Source organism: Eurosta solidaginis, chromosome 5 (genome assembly GCF_040869045.1).
Source record: "Eurosta solidaginis isolate ZX-2024a chromosome 5, ASM4086904v1, whole genome shotgun sequence".
NCBI classification, from domain to species: Eukaryota; Metazoa; Arthropoda; class Insecta; order Diptera; family Tephritidae; genus Eurosta; species Eurosta solidaginis.
The window spans coordinates 76,118,201-76,136,328 of NC_090323.1; the positions used below are offsets into that span (position 1 = coordinate 76,118,201).

At 41.2% G+C, this 18,128-nt stretch overlaps 1 long non-coding RNA gene and 1 pseudogene across 1 annotated transcript; one reads left to right on the plus strand and one right to left on the minus strand.

Moving 5' to 3' along the window:
- Positions 1-5,106: 5,106 nt before the first annotated feature.
- LOC137254187 (gamma-tubulin complex component 5-like) lies at positions 5,107-8,367 on the minus strand (annotated as a pseudogene).
- A 2,084-nt stretch (positions 8,368-10,451) lies between these two features.
- Positions 10,452-13,076, plus strand: LOC137252079 (uncharacterized). The gene is made up of 5 exons (XR_010953444.1): positions 10,452-10,620; positions 10,801-11,113; positions 11,199-11,404; positions 11,462-12,003; positions 12,063-13,076. It is a non-coding gene; the product is annotated as an uncharacterized lncRNA (long non-coding RNA).
- The last annotated feature ends 5,052 nt before the right edge of the window (positions 13,077-18,128 follow it).

Below are 18,128 nucleotides of genomic sequence, written 5' to 3' on the forward strand. Positions count from 1 at the left end.
GCGCACAAAGTGGTTCGAGAGAGTTAAACCTATCGAGAAGGGAGATGTCGTATACATAGTCGATCCAAATGGACCCAGAAATTGCTGGCCAAAGGGAAGAGTGCTCTCAGTCAAGAAAAGCCCTGATGGACAGGTAAGAAGTGCGAGAGTTAAAACATGCGCCGGTACCTACGAGCGGCCGGCGACGAAACTCGCCGTACTTTCTATAAATGTATCAGGAGGAGAGGTAGATCATGAAGATATACCGGGGGGGGGGGGGGGGGGGGAGTGTTACGAAATATACGGCAGCACCATAGCCTACACACACATATGTACGCGTAGCTGTCAACGTTCACTTTCGACGTTTTTCTTTCTTCTTCGTTTGTTATCATCCTTAACTAAAACTTCCTTTTTCAATTGGCTGCCATCGAGACAACGTGTTCTGGAAACTTAATCCTAGGAAATCACCAAGAATACCAAAGTGAGAACCATTGTTACATTTATAATGAATTCTTTGTAACTATTGTTGTTTGAATAAATAAATATTTTAAACGCAAATTGCATGTTGTAGAAAATTTGGGCCTGGTGGTTGCTAGGAATCGCAACACTAAAACTTGGCACAGAAAAACTGCAGCACACAAATGGATATACATGATGTTCAACAAATAAGCTGTGAAACCCAGACGCAGTAAGTCCCGTAGTTTATTCACTTTACATTTTAGTCTTTCTAATACCTCATATAAATTTAAATTATTTAGTGAAATATTACTCCAGTGCGCAATGGAGTCAGAAATTACCCGCTTGAGGGTGGAAAATCTTAAGCTACGTGAGGAGAATGAAGAATTGAAAAGAAATATTGCCAACACCGCCATCGTAATGTTTGCCGTGGAGTCTGTTTTTACAAAAGGACATATGAAGAAGATGTTGCTACGTGGTGTTTTCCGTTACCTTGTATTGTGTATATACTAATTCGCATGCGTAGAACTTAGGAATAAAGTACCATAACTTTTATTTGTGCACAGGACCTGGGGATTGGGCTTAAAACCATTTATGTATTCAACATTAAAAATTAAAACAAAATAGTTCCCAGCCAGTATTTTTTGAAATTTTTGACCAAAAAATATTTAAATATCATACCCCAAGATGATTAAAAACGTTCAAATTTAAAAGCATTTTCTGTTCGAAAATTAAGGTATCGTCAAGAGAAAAATGTACCATAAATGTGATTATTCTTGAATAATCATTTGTGATTCCTATTTCGAAACGCTTTTTATTCATATTTGATATCATTGTAAAATTGAGCTTTAATAGTTTTGGAGTAATATTTGACTGCTTTTCACAGTCATTTTCTGATCAGTCATTTTCTTCAAGTACTGAATTCACCGGGCAATTCCCGACATAAAGGTCCGACGCCTGTCTATGGAGTTCACCAAGGACCTGCTTGTGTTTTTTCGCTTCATACGGCTGGGTTCTCAGGTGCCGTATTTCCTCAAAATGCTTACGGAGATGACTCCTTAGGCCCCTAGGCGGTGCTGGTTCGTCAATCAGATGTCTGTTGGGATGCCCAGGTTTCTGGGTATTCAACAGAAACTGTTTGGTCAGCATCTCATTTCTCTCCCTGATGGTGAGTATTCTCGCCGCATTATGCAGATGGTGTTCTGGGGACATAAGAAGGCAGCCCGTGGCGATTCTGAGAGCAGTATTTTGGCAGGCCTGTAGTTTCTTCCAGTGGGTAGTTTTTAGGCTTGGCGACCATATGGGTGACGCGTAGCACGTAATCGGCTGGCTAATTGCTTTGTATGTGGTCATGAGCGTTTCTTTATCTTTTCCCCAGGTACTGCCAGCAAGGGATTTGAGGATTTTATTACGGCTCTGAATTCTCGGAACAATTGCGGTTGCGTGCGCACCAAAATGTAGATCCTGATCAAACGTCACACCCAAGATTTTGGGGTGTAGGACAGTCGGTAGCGTAGTGCCATCGACGTGGATGTTCAATATGGTCGACATTTGGGGCGTCCATGTTGTAAATAAGGTCGCGGAAGATTTAGTCGGTGACAATGCCAGGTTTCGCGAGGCGAAAAAACTGGAGAGATCAGGGAGATAGCCGTTTATTTTATTGCATACCTCATCGATCTCTGGGCCTGGGCCTGTGGCCATTATTGTGCAGCCATCGGCCTAGGAAACGATTGTGACTCCTTCCGGTGGTGAAGGTAGCTTAGATATGTAGAAATTAAACAAAAGTGGGGATAGGACACCACCCTGTGGCACCCCCTGTTTAATTCTCCTTGGTTTTGATGTTTCGTTTCTGAATTGCACCGATGCCTGCCTACCACCCAGATAATTTGCGGTCCACCTTTTAAGACATGGGGGAAGGGTAGACCCTTCCAGGTCTTACAGTAACGAGCCATGGTTGACCGTATCAAAGGCTTTTGATAGGTCTAGCGCTACGAGTACTGTTCTATGGTGGGGGTATTGATTCAAACCGCAATTTATCTGGGTGCTAATGACATTTAGCGCGGAGGTAGTGCTATGGAGTTTTCTGAAGCCATGCTGATGAGGGACTAGCTGCAAATGTGCTTGGAAATAAGGGAACAAAATGGCTTCAAGCGTCTTTGCCACTGGCGATAGGAGAGATATCGGACGATATGACTCACCTATGTTAGCTGGTTTCCCAGGCTTTAGTAGCGGGACCACCTTGGCCATTTTCCATTTCTCGGGTATGACAAAGGTGGAAAGAGACAGGTTGAAGACATGCGCTAAATATTTGAAACCCTCTTTCCCTAGGTTTTTAAGCATCGGCATGGCTATGCCGTCTGGGCCCACTGCTTTGGATGGTTTAGCGCGACCAATGGCGTCCTCAACCTCTAGCGGTGATGGCGACTGGTGACGCGCTGAATATGTGTTTATGTGCGTGTCTATTGGCTCTCCGTCTATCTTTGTCAACCGTAGGATGCATTATATATTGTCGGCAGAAAGCGCTCGCGCATTTTTTCGCATCCGACAGCACCTTATCGCCAAAGGCGATGGAAACTTTGTCTTTGTGCTTAGTCGGATTCGATAGGGACTTTACGGTGGACCAAAGTTTACCTACACCGGTTGAGAGGTTACAACCTCTTAGGTGCTCTTCCCATTTCGCCCGCTTGTGTTCGTCCACAAGCAATCTGATGCGTTGGTTTATATCCCTTATTTGGGGGTCGCCTGGATCAAGCTGTCTTATAAGGTCGCGTTCCCTCGTTAAGGTCGCGGCCTCCGCCGGGAAGTGGGGCCGGATTTCGGGAATTCTCCCGGCGGGAATGAAATGTGCCGAGGCGGATTCAATGACCTTACGGAAGGCACGCTCCCCTTGGCGGGCATCAGTCGGGATAGGGAGGGCAGCAAAGCTGCTGTCTGTTGCAGATTTATATTCTTCCCACTTTCCTTTTTTGAAGTTTATGAAAGTGCGTTTTTCGGTGACGATGAAGTCGGCGGTACGCTCGAACGAAATAAGTATGGGCAGGTCGTCGGATGCCAATGTTACCATCGGCTGCCAGTTGACGCAGTTTACGAGTTCTGCGCTCACGATTGAGATATCTGGCGAGCTATGACAGCTTCCTACCATACGTGTGGGGGCGTCTCCGTTTATTGTGCAGAACGTCGTTTCTTCTATTTGATCCGCCAACATCTCACCCCTACTGTCCGCCCGCAAGTTTGAATGCCATAGGTCGTGATGGGCATTGAAATCGCCTAAAATAATGCGATTGTTGCCAGTGAGTAAGGCCTCGATATTAGGGCGGTATCCACTGGGGCAACAGGTGACAGGAGGGATGTAGATGTTGATGATTTCTAGATTTGCATCGCCTGACCGAACAGATAGGCCTTGACGTTCTAAGACATTGTCCCTGCGGTCGATGCCAGGATCAAATATATAATATTGCACAGAGTGGTGTATAATAAACGCGAGGCCGCCTCCATTTCCGCTCTCGCGGTCTTTCCTGTGGACATTATACCCAGAGCAGGGCTGCAATGCAGATCTTGCTGTGAGTTTAGTCTCTTGAATCGCAGCAATGCGGATGTTGTGCCGCTTCATGAAATCGACTATCTCCGTAATCTTCCCAGTTAGTCCATTACAGTTTAACTGCAGAATTCTGAAGTGCATGAGGGGTGACGCCGCCACTCTAGGGGTAAGTGACGGGTGACTACGCCTAGGTTGTGGAAGGCCAGAACGCAATTGCTGTTGTGGCCTTGGGACTGGGCGCCCTTGGGCAAGCATTGGGGTACCCGGATGATTTGGGTTTGCGACCTGGCAACATGGCGCGATGAAACCCGTCGAGGGGTTGCCGTCGCGGAGACCAGAACATCTAGGAAAGTGGCACCACCCAAGGCAGGAGCTGCATTGAGCGGATGTCGCAAACCTATATATTCTGTGCTGGCAGACGGTGCAAACGGAGGTAGGGATTAAGAGTCTGTTTCCCTGACCTGCATGATTTGCTGCCAGAAAAGAGGGGGGAGAAGAAGACGGGGGCAGGGGCTGATGCTCAGCATTGCTACCAGCTCTACTACGAAGGTAATAGTTATGAGTGGTATCAGCTGTTTGAGTTGTTGGCGCCGTGGGGCGCGAGCAGCAGCGGGTACTTGTTGTGGCTTGCTGAGCAGCGAGGCTGCTGGATGGGAGTGGGGGGGGGGGGGGGCGCTTAGGCGTAGACTACGGGACGCCCTTGGGCGTGAGCAGCAAGGAGCCACAAAAGATTTATAAAAGTTACGTGGACGTCGGGTTTTGGGATCAAGCCCAGAACAACCTGTCCGATGCAACCATCCCTTGCACGAGACACACTGAACAGAGTATGACCGTCCTAAAAAGATTATTTTCTGGCAAATGCAGCAAAACCATTTCTCAGGACCGGGGTCAGGAGACGGACCCGGATTGGGTTCGATACCTTCCCGGAGTAAGAGAATATGTAGCAGTCCTGCTGCAAGGAGCTGCTGGGAGGATGACAATTTGTGGGAGGGACGAAACAAATTAAATGAGGTCACACTGAAATGACAGTCCTTGGTCGGAAAAATCCCGAGTCGCTCCGGTACATAGAACCGACTGCCTTGGGAAGCGTAGCCCATTCGTCACCAAATTCAATCTTTTAATAAAAGAAATATTTAAATGCATGTACTAGAGCAATTTGTTTGTAAATCATCAATATGAGTTTGCTTTAAAATGCCTAATGGCATGTGATATCTTGTATTACATACCTGCTTAAATAGTTTGCTATAAAACTGATGCATTATATCACTCGCCTCCAACAAATATATTTTACGTATATTACGCAAATGTTTTAAAATATCGAACTCTTCACGATACAAACGCATTAGAACGTGTTTGCAAATGCAATGCGTGTTTTGAGTATACGACTTAACGCATTTAAAACTACTTCTTCCAAAGGTAAAATATGTTTAGATTGCTCAAATTGCTCGAATATCGCTAAAGCGGTTGGTTCTGCATTTTTCATAGTATTTGCTTCGCTTGCATCGCATTGATCTCCACCAGCGCCTTTTTCAGTGTCTGATAAATTCATATTCATTGTAAAAGCGAGTAGTAGAAAATCATCATTTGTTGTGAGTTTTTTGAGTATTTTATCATCTGCATAGCAATTATCGAATCCAGCTGACTCCACAGCGGTATCCACAACATCCACATTTTCTCCACCACCATTCGTTTCAATTGTCTTATTATCATTTTTTGATTCTTCGCCATTTCGCTTGCACAATTTGTTTTTGTAAAATGCGCACATATTTAAGCACATCTTCGATGAAAACATCATACAATTTATCCTCAATTGCACCGCATGCAGTGCGTAACTCACCGATGCGATTAATTTCATACAACAGATTTAGTGTGCAACCGGCTTCGAGTGAATGTTCCAATAGCAATTGAAAAAAGCTATTTTCTGTTATCATTTTAGAAATTTGCGTTGGTACAAAAAATGCTTTCTCCTTATTCTTGCTGTATTCACGCACGCGTATACCTTGCCCCGGTTGTTCGTCGATTCGTTCAAAAATAAATTCATTATGCCAATCATCTAAACGCCCCTCTGTCCACCAAGTATCGGCAATCATTAAAAATACTTTCACTGCTGCAAAAAATAATGACATTGCCAAATTAGCTTCAGTCGATGTAATTGCAACTCTATTGCAATGTACTAAAGCGGCTAGCAAATGAACACTTGCGATATGTGCAGGCAATTGCCGTGTACTTACAATTGCCTGCTGATGGATATTGTGTAAATGTGCAAGTTTTACGAATGTCGGTTGCAGCTTATGATGTAAACTTATAACAGTATTAACTTCGCAATCGGCTTGTAGAAGCAATCCTCTCTCGCAAGCAAGCAACTCAGCGTATTTGGTGGCGTATAATCGTCGGCAGCATAAATGAGTTTACCGAAATTGCGTAAATCTTGCACCATTCGTATATATGGCAGAAAGTGCTCATCAAGCATTGATACAATGGTGATCTAGAAAAGAATGGATGATATTAAATATATTATCATGGACATACAATTTTAAAATCCGTTTTTGTAGCTGGAAAAGCACTTAAGCACATTAAGCATAATATAATATGTAGTTCCGCTGCAGGGATATCCAGCGAATGCGAAAAGGTCGCGGATGAGGCAACGGAGGCAGCCTTAGGTTCACCACCGAAAGCACAGCGCAGGATTGTTCATTCAACTTCGAAAGCCACAGCTCATATAGCATCATAGAATAGGCATACCTATCTGATCGATATGCATTCGAGCTCGAGATTATAAAGTCATAACCCCAACAACCGATTGCTCAAGGGTTCCCCAGCGGGTTAGGGGGTTAGAATATACCCGCGGTAGGTATGCCTGTCGTAAGAGGCGACTAAAATACCAGATTCAAGGGGTTGTGTAGCGCAACCCTTTCAGGTTCCCGCGCAATATATAGCTTCTCCAAACCCAATTGTCAACCTCACGTATCAGCGGCGAATCCTGTCTCATTAACAGCCGAGGCTCTGGCGACCCCTAACTCCTCATGGATCTAGGGGGTAGGAGGACGGTATGGCGAAGAAGGTCGCATGTGGTCATAACAAATCGTTATCGAGATGGTCGGGCTTGGTACCGGAACGTACCGGATCTGCATCCGGTAAAGGACCATCAACATCGATAACACTCCCCAAGCCCTTCGGGGAGTGTCCTTATCGCTACTACAACAAGAACAACATTGCTCAAGGGTCATGGTATTGGCGTGCTACAGTGCGATGGGCTCTGGTTTAATTAAAACCGCTTGGCCTAACTTTTAGAAATACTACAAAAGTGTACTGATAAATTTATACGTGGGTTGAGCAGATCCAAACCCTGCTACAACGAAATGTAATAGGACTTACCGTTCGTGTGCTGGTGAGTGTGACATTTTTTCTGACAGCAATATTTTCGTTTTTTACGTGGAAAAATTTGCAAGTTTGAGGCACTTGGAACATCCAAAAAATTTCACGTAGCAAACAATACTCTAGCTGTTTCGGGTTCCTCACGCAGTCGATGACCTTTTGTTGAGTTATTATGATGATAATATTCTAAAGCGAAATTCGCTTCCTTATTTGTACTTTCGATATGAGGTTGTATTTTTTTAATGCCCTTCGCCCACCAAGAGTGTTCAGCAAACGCTCTTCTGCTTTAGAGCTATCATATTTTTTAAACGTAAACGATTTCATAGGTGGCTTAATGTTTTCCATGCCACGTGGTGGGAATGGGGTGATATCTATTGGTTGAGAATGGCGCGTTTCCATGTCTTCATCTGTACAGGAACTTACATCCTCTTGAGAATCATTAGACCACGACTTGAATAATAATTAAACATATTTATCAGCTCATACATTTACAATGAAATAAGTATACACAATACTTACACTCAATTCTGACGAGCTTTTACTAAAACGTTCTATTGGTATAAAATCTTCTTGTAACATTTTATGCCAATAATCTGTCTCGCTTTCTACGCATTTACCCTGCTTAATCTCTTCATGCTCCTCGAGCAGTCTTTCAATTTTTTCTTTATTACGGCGCAATGCTCCAGTCGGATTGTATGTCAGTGTTAATAGAAAATCAAGTAATGAACAATGCACATGCACTTCATAATGTTCCACACAGAGTGGATGTTATATGATTTCTTCCCATAATTTGCCCAATTGCTCCGCATATTCGGTTTGGTTATCAACTTCGAATTTCTCTTGAATGCCTTATATTTTTCGCCGTACTTCATGGCTGTTCGTACTCAAATTCCGATGGTTTCTCATAGTTGTTCATAGCTGCGTAGATTTTCATCGTTTTCTGAAAGTCCGGTGAACTCTTTGATTAGTAATGGTATATTTTCGAGTATGATTTCGTTGCGCTTCTCTTGTGTAGACATGTTTCATTGATTATGTGTTTTTATCTTTTGGCTTTTGATGGCCGATCTATTCACCGATGTGTACAGATTAATTCGCGTTTCTTCTGTTTCTGTTTAGGTTAGGTTAGGTTGCAAGGGCTGAGCTGGACACTATGGTAACAGCTCACTACTTAGGCCACCAATGGGCCCATTGTAATACCCTATACAGTATCAAATTGGTATTGGCAACCACCATGGTGTGATGGTAGCGTGCTCCGCCTACCACAACGAATACCCTGGGTTCACACCCCAATAAGCAACATCAAAATTTTAGAAATAAGGTTTTTCAATTAGATGAAAATTTTTCTAAGCGGGGTTGTTGTTGTTGTTGTTGTAGCGATAAGGTAGCTCCCCGAAGGCTTTGGGGAGTGTTATCGATGTGATGGTCCTTTGCCGGATACAGATCCGGTACGCTCTGGTACCACAGCACCATTAAGGTGCTAGCCCGACCATCTCGGGAACGATTTATGTGGCCACATTAAACCTTCAGGCCATCCCCTCCCTCCCCACCCCCAAGTTCCATGAGGAGCTTGAGGTCGCCAGAGCCTCGTCTGTTAGTGAAACAGGATTCGCCGCAGATAGGTGAGGTTGACAATTAGGTTTGGAGAAGCTATATATTGCGCTGGCAACCTGAAGGGTTGCGCTACACACCCCTTGAATCTGGTATTTTAGCCGCCTCTTACGACAGGCATACCTACCGCGGGTATATTCTTACCCCCTTACCCGCTGGGGTCGCCCTCGGCAGTGTTTGGCAAGCGCTCCGGGTGTATTTCTGCCATGAAAAGCTCTCAGTGAAAACTCATCTGCCTTGCAGATGCCGTTCGGAGTCGGCATAAAACATGTAGGTCCCGTCCGGCCAATTTGTAGGGAAAATCAAAAGGAGCACGACGCCAAATTGGAAGAGAAGCTCGGCCTTAGATCTCTTCGGAGGTTATCGCGCCTTACATTTATTATATTTATACAGTATCAAAGAGGATCTCTACTCTGCTAGAGCCTTTACTTCATAGCTAGAGACCTCAGCGAGGTCATGTAGAAAAGGTTTACCAAGGATGGCCAACCTACGCCTACTAAGCGCTGGATAATGACAGAGAAGGTGCTGGACACTCTCTTCCTCTTCTGTACATCTGCAGCTGCGACAATAGTCGAAGGTCGTTACCCCCATTCTAGCACCATGCGTGCCTATTAAGCAATGCCCTGTTAGAACCCTTATCAGGGACGATAGAACTGATTTGTTTAAAATCAGAAGCGCTTCTGTGCTCCCCTTGTCTTATGAGGGCCAGGTTTGCCTGGATATCTCAGATAGTGCTTGTGTTCACACGAAGCCTGAAAGTGGTCATGGGTATACCTACCGAGTCATTTCCCGAAAGGATATGGTCGGTGGTGCCTCTTCTGGCCAGCTCGTCTGCTCTGCAATTGGCTTCAATATCCCTGTGCCCAGGGATATAAACACATGTTTATATATTTTTTATAATAGTGAGTAAATTTATAATATAGTTTTAAATAACTACTTTTATACATAACCTGTAGATAATCCCTAAAACAGATGTAATGGCGCACCAAAAAGTGGTACGGGAAACCAAGGTACTTATAAAGAGAGTACATAAAATGGTCTCTCGGATCACCGGCGAAAGTGGAGACAATCTCCACACCGACATCGCAGAGATGCTTCCAATGAAGACCCTCGATGCAGTCTTTGACTTCGAGGAAAAGATGGAAGACAAAAATTTCGAGGATGCAGTTGTAAGTGATTTTCCTCTGTTAATGTTTTGTATAATGTTTATAATCGTTGTGCTTAGTTTTATATATTACTTCATAGCAACATTATTTGCAGATTACATATTTTTTCGCTGTCAAGGGCGCGTCCGACGATCTTTGTGGTGTGGTAAAACAGATATTCAGCGATGATGTGTTCGCTCTGTTTGACTGGAGTGGTGGAAATAATAAAAAAGCACCCTCAAAGCTAAAAATAGTGCACATTGCTTTATTTGGTAATTCTTTGTCTTAAAACATACTTATAACATCACTTGACTATTTTGATTTTTTTTAAATATTTTCTAGAAATTTTCAAACTGCTAGGTCAATTAACGTTTAAGGACGACCTCAGCGAATGCATAACCCTAAGCCACAACAGATGCAAACAGAGGCGGTATTTAAAAAATAAGAAATAATTATTAGCTGCAGACGTGCGGTTATTTTGTAGCATGAAATAATGTCGAATATATATAATTTTTGCAGGTAAATATTAAACGTTCATGCAAATCTGAATAGGTGTGATAATTGAACATATTTTTCGCAAATCTATTTAGAAGTAACAATTGTTTCCTCATTAAACTTCAATAATGTACTTAAGCTTGCCCAATAAATGAAACGATGAAAATTATATATAATTATTTTTCTTTTTTGTTCATCCAACAGTTAACAAATTCCATGAGCGGCGTATCCATTGAAGCAACCGTCTCCGACTGCTCCGCAACCCAATACACCATTTATAAATGCTAACCTACCAGGTGCTCCTCCAAATAATGCTACTCAGCAAGATGCTCAACCAATATCCAATAGACCACCAACTTACATGCAAGCGCAACAACGGCACCAACAATAACAATAACCGAATAATAACAATAACTTTATAGCTGGTCAATATGCCAATGGTCCAACAGCTAAGCCGCCGCCTCAAGCCAATGCGCCAACTTCCATGTATGCACAAAATATGTGGTACAAGATCAGGGTAACTCCTCGCTACGTTATTTTAGTTATTGAAATTCGAAATTAATGTTTTGTTTGGCAATTATATTGATCTTTCTCGTTTGCAGGCCGTCTTTGTATTGCATACCTGCAACAGCTGATTTATTAAAAACAACTGCTTTGCCCTTTGCACTTACCATCTCACCCATTGTAAATTTTGGTGAATTGGGTCCAATTAGATGTAATCGTAGCAAGCCTTATAAGTCATCAAATATGTAATTTGTAGATGCTGGGCGTTGTTTCCAATATCTTATGTGTAAAGTAACAACAAAAGGTAAAAGAAATCTTTCACTTTTACTCGTGTTCATTGATCCATATTTTATCTCAACAGTGCCAACTGAACATTTCCAACATATGGATAATTTTTTTGTTAAAAATGTTTGGGTACCGATAACTCTCAAGGTAAACCTCAACTCATATCCAACATCAATGCCTCTCAATCAATAGTGGACGCTGTACTCACTACACGGATAGTATACATATTCATGATATACGAGACATGAAAGTGTTACATCAAATCCAAAATATTGCACCAAACGAACTGGGTCTGTGTTCGCTATCGTTGAACTCCCATTTAGCTTATCCCATTAGTAGCACAAGTGGTGAGCTACGCATATTAAATACAACCAAACTGAAGCCAAACATTACAACAAAAGCTCATGAAAGTCGCTTATCAACAAGAAATTTCTCACCAAGTATTCTGTGTAAAGAATGGACAGCGTGTGCAAGAGTTTCAACGTGGTACAATGCGTTGTGTGCGTATAGCATCATTGGTATTTTCGATACATGGATATTTCTTATGAGCCACTTCAAATACGGAAACAGTACACGTATTTAAAATCGATGAGAAGGCTGTGATGATTGCATTAAACGGTGAGTTATTGAATAACATACGAAAACCACTTTAACCCATCTATTTATTTGCATTACAGATGATGCTTTACAAGCAGCAAAAATTGCTGCCGCCAAGAAATTATAAAAGACAGAAGCATTCATCACACTGTACGGAAACTGCTGCCACCGATACAACGATCATCTCTATTCGCCGAGTAGCGGCTGGTCCGGCTATCTACCGAAGACAGTATCATCATATCTTCACAGATTAGCGATGTGCTTGCGCAGGACCGTGCCTTCGCTACTTTATGACGAAATTCATTTCCCACCAATGGCTATTGCATGAACATCAACAATCAATGGCTATTTAACGACACGACACGTTTGACTGCCGCAGCGAAAGCTTAAACAATTTTTGTTTGAGCATGAAAAATTATTACGTATTTTTTTACTGGTTTAGTGTAGGCTCTTGTGGCGGCGTTGGAAGTTTGAAATTTATTAAAATTTTATTTTGACAGTAAATTTAAAACGCTTAAGCTTTGTAAGCATTTAATTATTATCAATATAATATATTGTAATATAACAATATTTTGCTATGTACAGTGCTGGCCACTTAGATGACGCTGCAGTAATATAGCTCAAAGCAATTAATATATTTTTTATGTTATTATTAAAGTACTTACTTCTTTTTTATATGAATGGTATTACTTTAAGTTATAATTTCATGTACATATATAATAAAGTATGTCGTGGTACGATTGCTGTTGGAATTAGATTTGAAACCAATCAATACTTCTGCTAAGGGTTGCAGAATTATTGCTGGAATGATTAGATTTAGAACAATAATAAGTCTGACCCAATTACTAGTCCTTCATTTTTAAATTCATATTTTACTTTATTTTATTACTTTCAAATTCAATTACGACAGCAATCGGATTCCACGACACCTTTGAATATTCTTGATCTGAAAAAAAGGTGTAAATCTAATCTGAATTTCTAATTAGCTTTAAGTTGTAGATTTAAATTGATTCAAATAATTGGAGTTTTTTCTAAAGCTTAAAATTATTTTCTGCTCGCTTAGAAAAGATTTCAATTGGAAAACAAAAACCAATTAAGCGGCTTTATTTATTATTAAAGTACTTACTTCTTTTTTGTATGAACTGTATTAATATAAGTTCGAATTTCATGTACATATATAATAGTATTGGAAATAATAAATATTGAAAATTAAATTTTTTTGGTTCATATTTTATTCATATGGCTGGTCCAGGTAAAGTAAATCGGCAGGTAAAATTCAAGTTATATGGCGGTTATATAAATGGTAAAACCGCAGTAAAATTGATTGTCGAAAGACTGGCAAATGTAGAGTGAAATGACCGAAGAAACGACGCCATTTGACGAGCATTGTGACGTGTGTGAGCAGAACAGTGCTATGCTCATATCCTATAAGTGGGAGCGGAATGCACGATCACATTAATAGGAACGAAATGGAAAATTTGGTCACAAAACCTAATCACGCCATGCAAAAATGACTATGAATATAACCGTTGCAGAAAGCCACAATGACCGTAAAGTGGCTAGTAAAATGACGTGGAGCGTTTTTGCAGGGGAGGATCGAGGTATTAAAAATACCCTTCAAAAAACGCGAGTACTCCATAAATAATGTAAGGAATACTCCTTTGGGAGATAGGAGTATTCAAAAACTAAACTGTATTCATACAAAAAATGTGCTCCAATTAACATTGCGATGTCCTAGGAGAAGAGTAGGTGATCCCACTCTCTCTTTGTTTGTGAGTATTCCATAGAGTACATACGTGAGAGTTCTTTCCGAAGTACTTTCACTGTAGTACTCCATGGAGCACCCACAGAGGATCATATGCCAAAGTACTAAAGAGGAATTCTGTCGGAAAGAATTATCGGAGTGAATTTAATTTAAAATGAAAGAAAATGAAGAGTGGCAATACAACTTTTATATTTTTTACTACGAATATTCTTATGTTATTTAGCATTTACGTGAATAAAGAAACTAATATTTCTCTATACTATAGTATGTATACATAAAACCAGTGCGCGGTTGCATTTTATCAGAGTTGCCATAGTAAAATTTTAATATCAGTTATTTGTATGCAATATTTTACTTTTGGCAACTCTGTTCGATCGTCATCGTGTCGTGATCACGGTCGTTAAAAAACGAGCAATGATCGGCTGATGGTGGTCCGCAAATGCCTTGCAAAGGAGTATTGTTAGCGTACTCCAACATGAAGAAAATGGAACACGTAATCCAAAAATTTGTGCAGGGTACTCGTATTTGTGGTCTAATTTAGCTCACATTTGGAGCAAATCTTCCATACAGTCCGGTAGAAGTGACGTCAAAATATTTTGGAGTTTGAGAAGGGACAAGCATACGTGGCGCCAAGTAAAGTACCCTACTAGACAGCTGACAATCAGATGATTGATCATCTGTCAGGAAGTGCTGTAGGAAAGTCACATCAGGGCGCAGTACGAATATCCCATCAGGTTTGCTCTAGCAGTATGATAAACCTGATGGGTTTGGCTGTATACGTGTGACTTTAGACATGATGTAAACATTTGTCCGGCATCATGCCGGATGTAAACATTTGTCAGAGCGGAGGCATCATGCCGGATGTAAACATTCGTCAGAGCGGAGGCATCCCTGCAAAAACGCTCCACGTCATTTTACTAGTCATTTTACGGTCATTGTGACTTTCTGCAGCGGTTATATTCATAGTCATTTTTGCATGGCGTGATTAGGTTTTGTGACCAAATTTTCCGTTTCGTTCCTATTAATGTGATCGTGCATACCACTCCCACTTATAGGATATGAGCATAGCACTGTTCTGCTCACACACGTCACAATGCTCGTCAAATGGCGGTCATTTCTCCGGACATTTCACTCTACATTTGCCAGTCTTTTGACAATCAATTTTACTGCGGTTTTACCATTTATATAACCACCATATAACTTGAATTTTACCTGCCGATTTACTTTACCTGGAGCAGCCATATGATTAAAATATGAACCAAAAAAATTGAATTTTCAATATTTATTATTTTCAATATTATTATATATGTACATGAAATTGGAACTTATATTAATCCAGTTCATATAAAGCAGAAGAACTTTAATAATAAATAAACTCGCTTAATTGGTTTTTTTTCCAATTGAAATCTCTTCTAAGCGAGCAAAAAATAATATTAAGCTTTAGAAAAAACTCCAATTATTTGAATAATCTACAACTTAAAGCTTAGTAGAAATTCAGATTAGGTTTACTCTTTTTTCAGATCAAGAATATTCAAAGGTGTCGTGGAATCCGATTTCTGTCGTAATTGATGAACTTAAAAATGTACGACTAGTAATTGAGTCAGACTTATTATTGTTCTAAATCTAATCATTCAAGCAATAATTCTGCAACCCTTAGCAGGAGTATTGATTGGTTTCAAATCTAATTCCGATAGCAATCGTATCACATCCCTTATTATATATGTACGTGATATTGTAACTTAAATTAATAAAATTGATATAAAGAAAAGTAAGTACTTTAATAATAACATAAACTCTCTTAATTGGTTTTTGTTTTCCAATTGAAATCTTTTCTAAGCGAGCAGAAAATAATTTTAAGCTTTAGAAAAAACTCCAATTATTTGAATAATCTACAACTTAAAGCTTAGTAGAATTTCAGATTAGGTTTACTCTTTTTTCAGATCAAGAATATTCAAAGGTGTCGTGGAATCCGATTGCTGTCGTAATTGATGAACTTAAAAATGTACGACTTGTAATTAAGTCAGACTTATTATTGTTCTAAATCTAATTATTCAAGCAATAATTCTGCAGCCCTTAGCAGGAGTATTGATTGGTTTCAAATCTAATTCCGATAGCAATCGTATCACATCCCTTATTATATATGTACGTGATATTGCAACTTAAATTAATACTGTTGATATAAATAAAAGTAAATACTTTAATAATAAATAAACTCTCTTAATTGGTTTTTGTTTTCCAATTGAAATCTTTTCCTGTGCAAGCACATCGCTAACCCGTGTTGGCAAAAGATATGATTATACTGTCTTCGATAGATAGTCGGACGAGCCGCTATTCGGCGAAGTAGAGATGACCGTTGTGTCGGTGGCAGCTGTTACAACAGCATTTTCTAACGTTACACCATCCGTAGAGTGTGATGAACGCTTCACTGCCTTTTCCAATTGCTTGGCGCCAGCAATTTTTGCTGTTTGTAAAGCTTTAGCTGTAATGCAAATATATAGATGGTTTAAAGTGGTTTTCGTATGTTATTCAACAACTCACACTATACCATCATCACAGCCTCCTCATCTATTTTGAATATGTGTACTGTTTCAGTATTCAGACCCAGTTCGTTTGGTGCAATATTTTCGATTTGATGAATATGTATACTATCCGTTAGGCAGACAATTAGGTGCAATCGATTCATTCATATACTGTGGGTATTTGAGCCGTAGACGCAATATTTTGATTCTTTTTGAAGTGTAACATTTGTAAACAGTTGGGTTTCTCTGCTGTCACCATCACCACTAGAGAGCTATTGAACAAACGCTCGACCAAGATAATATGTGAGATTTACACGCATAGATTTCTTCCACCTTTTCACAGTTATTGATGGAGAAAATCCGAAAGCCATATTTACCATCCAATACTGAAATGGAACTGTAGAGGAAGAAACATTTTATAAAATTTAATAGAATCAAAAAATGATAGTTGTGCTAAAATGGGGTAACGTATTGTATGTTAAAGTATAGCGATGTCTCAGCGGCTTTGTCCTGGTGAAAATTGAGTTTGAATAGGTTTTATTCTTCATTCTTAGAAACATGTATGAAGGTACCTGGTAAGATATTAAAAATCCTCAACGCTTGTTTTGCTATAACTTAAAAAAAAACTCATATTCAAACTTCTGCTTAACTTCTACATATCAATAGCTACCTTTACCACCAGGAGCCACTATTGCTTCTACGCCTATGCTATTGTTTCCTACATCGATGAGCTTTGTAATAAAATAAACAGCTATCTCCCCAATCTCTCCAGTTTTGTCGCCTCGCGAAACCTGATATTGTCACCAACCAAATCATCGGTGACCTTATTTAAAACATGACCGCGCCAAATGTCGACCATATGACATTACCCTACCGACTGTCTTACACCCTAAAACACCCGAACATACCGACACAGGATTGGAAGGTACTTACTGTATCTCGGCCTACGGAGGAAGGTCAGTTATACATCTTCCAAATAAACAAGCAGGCGGAGGATATATTGTACGCGCAGCTTGGAAAAATTTCCTTAGGTACAGGCAAAATTTATATGCGACTCAGGAAAAGAAGTCGCGGGTATTAAAGTCCTAACACGCTGGACGTGGGCGAAGTCGAAAAAGACCTCAAAAGCCTAAGGGAAAAAAGACAGGCGGAGGTAGCCCCCGTCACCCCGAATGTGTTAGAAGGGCACCAAGAGCCAGATGGTGCTGTGAGTCGCACAGAGGAACACCCGGCACAACAGGTATAAGAGGCTGAAGGGGGCTTCGAACACTCTAAACCAAAAGGGCTAGGGGAGGACAACGACGTCACGATGAAGGTGCTGGAGGGGGACAAGCAGCTCATTGGTGCTGCGAGTCCTACAGATAAATCTCCAACACAGTAAAGTGGCGTCGATCGAACTCCTCCTAACGCGCTGATCCAGGAGCCGTGGCTTCCATGGGGAGGAAAGGTTTCTGGACTTAGCGCGCGCGGATTCGGCGTTTACTATGCGCAAACGGACCCCTGCGAGGACATGCACCTTGTAGTGGTGCAGGGGCTTACGCCGATCACAAGTTGTCGCTAGTCGGCCGGACCGGAGCAGCCTGGCTACTCACATCCGACTGATTCGTCGCGCATGCGAGCGGTAACTAGGAACTGTCACCTCCTAATCCAGGGTGTTATGCGACACCGTGCCCATTGGACTGGTTTGCAGCTAGGAGGTTTACAACACCGGCTGTATTATAACGGCGCCTCCCTGACACCGGGCCACCTTGGGGAGTAACTATGGCCTTACCGCGTCAAGGGGCTCTGCCGCGGTGGACGAACCGAGTTCCCCTATTATACTGAATAGATCACTACGCTTGCCACGGCAGGCATGTGATCGT